Here is a 7,128-nt window from a genome sequence, read left to right on the forward strand (position 1 = left end):
GCCTCCCTAACAGGGGTGCTGAGGGACATTATCAGTACACTGATCAGGGATCATCAGCAACAGTCTACCCCTTCCTTTGGCGCAGCAACACCAGGTCCTTCTTCATCTGTGCCAGCCACTGGAAGGAAGGCCCTGTCAGGGGAAGAACCCGCCCCAGACACCCCAGCCTCTGTAGCAGCAGCTTTGCCCCACACAAGCAGGGATATCCAGCTAAGAATCCAGGAGGTGCAAATGGCCAGACACCGACCACTGTCAGCAACTGACCTCTTCCTGAAGGAACTCCTTTGTCTGCCACCTATTCACTCTGTTGACTGTTCTACAACCACCTTCCATTTCCTATGGGAAGAGTACACTTGGCTTTAGACTTACAATGCTGTGGCATCTACTACAATGATTTCTTCCACCATAACTGAACCCTTCATTTTCCTGTTCCGTCATGTCCCTTAGTTCTATTCTAGGAACAAATTCACAGTAAATACCACTTATCACAAAGTTTCTGTCTGCTTGCTTCTGTTTCAGTTGTTGCTATGTACAGATGTAAAACCATGTGAAGGAATTGATGAATATTCAATATACTAGTGGAAGGAGGGATGTGTTACATAGACAGTGTCCTGCTTAAGGATTACAACTAACACACACAAACACATTGCTACAAGTGTCTGGTCACAACAAACATTTTATTTCACTTTACAGCACATAGGCTGTCCATAATCTTGGACTGTCTGAGTCAAGAATGGTTGTCACATATTGTGGCAAGATAGAAAGTGCAGGGGTACAGTCCCCCGGACCACAGAAGGAATGGCCTTTTCAGACATTGTCCTGTAGAATAAGCAAACAAAGAAGTGGATGGTGTCACCAGCTTGAGCCTTATTACATACCCAAACCAAGTAATCCAACATCACATAATCAAAGATACAGACAGAGGACAATACAACAGTCCCTGATCACACGTCTACTGTGATCCAACGACCATGCATCTGGTGATCTGACACAAACATTTGTCAGTACTGTGGCACAGGCACTGTGACCTGCAAAGATAAAACATATCTACAGCTACATACAGGTCATACAAGAAGAGTGTTTATCCCATGTGAATGGTGAATGCCTGGCTTGCAGTTGATGACAACATATTTTGTGCCCACATGATCACACACATGATGCAATCAGCCCACCACAGCACATTAAACAAGTTCAACTTGCACTTCTGACCTTCCACCCAAACACTATCTAAGCTGACTTGGCACAGGTCTCATACACCACAAATCTGTGACCTACATTACCTGGAACAATCCATGGCCAATTCCTATGTCGGAACAGCATCAGATACATGCCAATGCCGCAACTCCCCACATGAGGATGTCATGGTGAAGGTGCCTATACAAAGACAAAACAATGAGTATAGATTTTAAATCATACCTATTACACAAAAAACATAGCAAGCATCTGGAAATTAAGTTGCATTGCAATGAGACTGATACAAACAAAGCAGCTACAGAAAGGTGGGGATATGTCAAAGGTTAACTCTTCAAGCACCCTTTAGCTGAATATTGCTGAGCATTAGCTCCCCAGTGTTATGCCAAAACCTTCTTCTCCACACTTTCTGACAACTACAGTCCTTCGTACAGTTACAGTCATTACATCACATGACATACTTACACTTAAGAAAAGTAGTTATCAATGATATCTTCCCGCAAGCCAGTTCTTTCCTCTTCACCACTGTCATCCTCACTTGGCATTTCATGAGTCTCACCAGGTGGCACTGAAGGCTGCCCCTCCTCAGGGATGGATGGGATATTCCACCTCAGGGAAAGTTTGTGGAGCATGCAGCAGGCCACAATGATCTTACACACTTTCCCTGGAGAGTGGAGGAGGGCTCCACCAGTCCGGTCAAGATACCTGAATCTGGCCACTACCTGCCTTTTTCTTACATGGGCTTCACTGAAGCAGACTTCCCATGGGATAGTTGGATTCCGTATTGGCGTCAACAACCAAGGATGGTTTGGATATGTGGAGTCTCCTTTTAAGGAATGGGACATATGTGCACCAAGTCCCTCTTTTCAGTATTTTTGCACTAGTCATTGTACACACACAAACAGGACAGATGTGACTTACCAACCAACCAGGCCCTCTCTGGGTACAGTCGTGACATCAGTTGGAGAGTTGTGCTGTTCTGCATTATGAAGGCGTCATGGACTGAACCTGGATAACAGGCACAGACCTGTGAAATAAATAGGTCCACCAAACATACAACTTTGATGTTGATGGAAAGAAAGTTATTTCGGTTGCGTTATGCTTGTTCATTGGCATGCAGTGGGACCAAGCCAACATGTGTGCCATCAATAGCCCCCACCACATGTGGGATGCATGCAAAATCATAAAAGTCAGTCTTCACATGGGCTAAATACTCACGTCAGGGAACCTGGATGTAGCTTTCCAGGTATTTCAACATTGCTGAGAGGACATCCTTCAAAACCAGACGAATATAGGTTGGGACATACCACCACTCTGGGTCACTGTATGTTGGAAGCCCCCTGTGGCTAGGAAGTGCAACACTGACATGACTTGTACAATGAGTGGTATAGTGGTTGGATTGCTAATATCTGGCATCCGATCTGGCTCCAACTGACGACAAAAGTACACTATTGTTTCCCGATTCAGACGAGGACGATGAGTCTTTCTTCCATGGTGGTAAAGTCTAGGCGTGGATATTAGACAGGTTGTGGTCGCATCCTCCCTCTCTCTTTGTACCTACATATAACAAGAAATGAGGTCTGACATTAGTCGTTGTGTTCACAGCAACATACATGATGCATGTCAAGGATACCATGTAACAAGACACTTTAGAAGGGATGGGCATGGCAAACAGTACACCTCACAGCTGCTGACACAAGGGTCACATGATACCCCCTTGGTTTACCACGAGTGAACACATCATGTATTGGGACCTAAAACAAAATGTGCATCACAAATGCCACTCAGAATGTCCTGAGCGCAAAAATTACCTTTGACGGGGGTGGACTGTGCCCCACTGTAAATTGCTATCAGTGCCCTGCAACATACTACAATGGTGTTGGAGTTGTAGGACCTACATGGCAAGACAGGATAAGCATGCTTGTGTGCTCAAAACAATGTTTTCGGAGGTGTGATGCAGTTTTTGAAGCCCAATATCACATTCAGGCCTCTATAATGGCGCCTGCCTGACCTACTCTAGTGGACATTCGGAACCACCCACAACCACTGGCGGAAGTCGTCATTGGGGTAGGCGGTTACAACGTGGCGGACACAGCCACAGGCTAACATTGCTACCATTGGCGTTTGCAAGGCAATGGCTGTGTCTTCCAGCGGTGACAAGCATGTATGTTGCAACCGTAAATGCCATGTTCTGCAGATTCCCTCACTTGACTTCTGACACTGCTGCCAGCAAGACCTCCACTATGGAGCTGCTGTGTACCACCTCTGGGAGCAATAATGCCACATCCAGCAGGAAATGGGGCCCCAGCCCTCTCTCCAGAAGAGTTGGAGAGGCTAGTCAACAAGGTCCTACCCCTGTATGAACAGTTCTATGGTGCACCAGAGGAGAGGTAAGTACCTCATGTGCACAGTTTTCTCTGTACTTCACCATCCCTTTCCTCCTCACAGGCTAGTGTGGTTCTAAAAATTCTGGACCCATGTAATTTACTTTGCCACAGCAGTACAATTTTAGTATCAAAAGACCGATAATGACTAGTACACTAAGCATGAGCATTTTCGCTCAATTCCAGCAGCGTTTTCACCTCGAAATCGCCATTTTCGTCCTGCACTCGTGGCTTCCATTTTATACACGGCAGCCATTTTTAAAAGTTGCCCTCACATAGGCTTATAATACAGTCAGATTTGATTCCAAGGACACGTACACCTTGATTGACTTTTCTCTGACCTGGGCAAGCTGGAACCATTGCCTCAGGCCAAACCTGTTTGGTCAGTCCCTCTCCCAGTGGCCGAATCAGATAGCATCAAGGCACACCATGCCATAAAACCCTTATTATCGCTCACACACCCTGCCTAATCTTGCTCACACCTGCACCTGCTCTTTTCTTCTTCTTACTTTACGAGGGGGAGGTGCCTGTTTTTATTGGGGGTCCACACTTATCTGATGTAAAATACTGGGCCTTGCCGGGTAATTTATTATGGGTTGGATGACATGAAATATGAGGTTTCATCATGACACTGTTTTTTCCTTTGTAGTGAAAACATATGAATGACCAACCAAAATGTCAAGAATGTTTGCCTGAAGCTTAAAAAACTGTATATAAGGAAACCTGACTTTGCATTGAAACACAGTCTCCTGAGAACATACAAACCGTGCTGTTGTACTTCTAGGACGCTTGTTACTTGGTTGCAGCCAATAAATTCGATCTTTGACTTCACCTAGAAGACTCTGAGTTTCTGTGGTCTGAATCAGGAAAGTACCCGAGGTCTTTGGGTGTACCCTGGCACCACTGGGTTACCGGATCAGTACCGGTTCTGAAAAACCCAGTACCTCAGTTGGCGCCCAACGTGGGGCGATACCAGCGGTACCGGTCCAAGCCTGAGGTCCGTGGGGAGCTTCGTGTGAAAATTCTGGAGGAAGGCCGCCACTTCATCGACCCCTGCATGTCGACGTGGTCTGAAAGTCTTTGCTGCGAGGTTCCCCGCTTCCCGACGGCTATGAAGGACTGCTGCCCTGGCTATCGCCCTGATTTGGACCCTTGATGTTTGGTAGAGCGAAACGATAAGACGAGTCTTCTGGTGACATCATCGATATTTTCAGTTAAGTATAAGTGGAGCGTCTCCCAGTCCTTAGTTGGACACTTGGTTTGGTCCTTAGTTGGACATTTGGTTTGGTATCCCTTCGGGATCACTTTGATTTGGAACTTGCAAGTACCAAAGCCGAAGGACTCGTGTATTCACGAGACTATCGTAAACGATAATCCTTTGAAGTTTGAAGCTAGACTAGTGAGCGAAGATGCCTGGTCTTAGCAGACTTGGAAATTTGTTTTGTCTTGGTTGTAAAAGGGACTCCCGGTTGGAGGACTAATGTCCGGTTCCTCCGATTGGAACTCCAACCTATGAACTATATGTGAAGCACGGAGTGGGCCCCATCACGTTTAATAAAGTATGGGTCCGCTATTCTTGGAAATAAATGTCTGTGAGGCTGTTTTTGCAGTTTTTTGGAACACTATTGAGAAAAGTTTTCTTTTCTCTTGTAAATATGACTTACAACTAGGATCTGCAAACGGTTCTGTAAGTAAATTGCGACGGCGCTATTTATGAAAAATGGCTAAAGCGCGCTGTATTGTGTGTCCTGAGTGTTTTCTGTTTATATCTGAAATGAGCTCAATGTGTGTTTGTGGGTCTTGTTGATGTTTTCAGTTTGTTAAGTAAAATGTTGGTTAATTAATATTAAGTAGAAACTTAGAAAAAAATCCAGAAATGAACCATGTGATGTGCTAACATAGCTATATGTTGCTCTTTAATTTATAGAATGAGCAATTGTGCACATATACAAAACTGCAGTTAAATGCTTAATAAATTAGAAAACACATTCAATAGATATAAATAGGGCCCCCCAAAAAAAACGAAATTATCTATTTTTGCAAAAAATAAAATAAATTTACAGCATTTTTCTTAGATGCATTGTATTAGATGTTCACAGGCAAACTTTTCAGCTGCAGTATATTTGATAGGAATGTTCAATTCAGCCAGCACTTTCCCAGTTAAACACAGGTGGAATTTTGCATAACCTTCCTTTTAAATGAAAGTGGCGCAAAAATGTGACGCATTTCAAGTTAGGCTTATGCGCTTAGGCTTGTGAGTTAATGTATCCCAAATAATAGGCAAGGGATGCAGCTTTCTTTTATATGTGGAATTATCACAAAAAAAAGAATAATTGGATTTTTTTTAAAAAAAGAAAATTATTAATTATGGAAAAATTATTTAAAAAATAAGTGCCTTTCAAAATCTTTTTTTAAATATTTATAAAGCTTAATACCTATACTATGACCTCCTAGCATTAAAATTTAAATTAAGTTATGTTGCACCGCTAAAATGACATTTGTATGTGCAATTTTTCCTTGGCGCAGGAGCAAACAAGCTCATTTCTATAAAGTATAAGTTAATATTTTCAATGGCTGACTCATGGATTGTATAAGATATGTAGGATACTGATTTTTAATGCCTAAAATATCAAAGTCGATTTTGGGCAAAAGCACTGTTTAAACTGCATTTTCTTTCATTCAGAGTGCTTTTTAAAGTGTCTCAGGCTTCAGTAAATGCATACATTTAGGTTTGATATATATTTGCAGGTTGTGCCTTCTTATGATTCAATGAGTCAATGTGCCAGTACAAAGGCTTGTTTTAATATTGAGGTTGAAGGTTCTAACTTCAGCTGGGCCTACTGAGACGTTCATTCATTCGAGGTTGATGAAATATTTACCATTGCATGGGATTGCAACAAGCATTTATTCTAACAACTGGTATGTGTGTTATTAAGGTTTGTGAATTATTCACAGTAAATGTAGTTTAATAATCTGGAAATAGAGATAATTGTTTTTAGCGCCTAAAAAGGAATTTTTTTTTTTTTTTAAATAGAGTGAATTATTGCAGGTTAGAAGGAAAACAGGAAGGCCTACTGTCTTTGACAGATTCAGAGTGGCAGAAGCTAGTAGAGCTACAGAGGCTGGCTCAAGTCACGCTGCTGAGATGCTATCTTTAGTTTTCCCATAAACAATGGAGGAGGCTGTCATGTTGACACTTGTGACCTTTTAAATTAGGGCCTTGTCTCTGTGAAATGCAGAATGACCCTACCGGGCCTCTAAAAGTGGGATTTCTGGTTTCTCCAGAAGAACATCAATACAATTAAAGAACTTAATTCCAAAGGGAAAATATAAAAAAAAGGGGTTTCTTCGAAAGTCCCAACATCATGTTAAATGCTCTACAGAACTGATACATTTGTGTCTCCGCTCTAAAAAAATTAAATGATGCCTGCTAGTTGTTTTTATTTGACAGAAAACGAAGTGTTGCATTAAGTCTTAGACAGAAAATAAGATGCAGCCCTTTTCTAAAATTTTGAAGGCTACATGCCTTAATGAGAACGATTTACCAATTAAG

This window comes from Pleurodeles waltl, chromosome 12 (genome assembly GCF_031143425.1).
Source record: "Pleurodeles waltl isolate 20211129_DDA chromosome 12, aPleWal1.hap1.20221129, whole genome shotgun sequence".
Taxonomy (NCBI): domain Eukaryota; kingdom Metazoa; phylum Chordata; class Amphibia; order Caudata; family Salamandridae; genus Pleurodeles; species Pleurodeles waltl.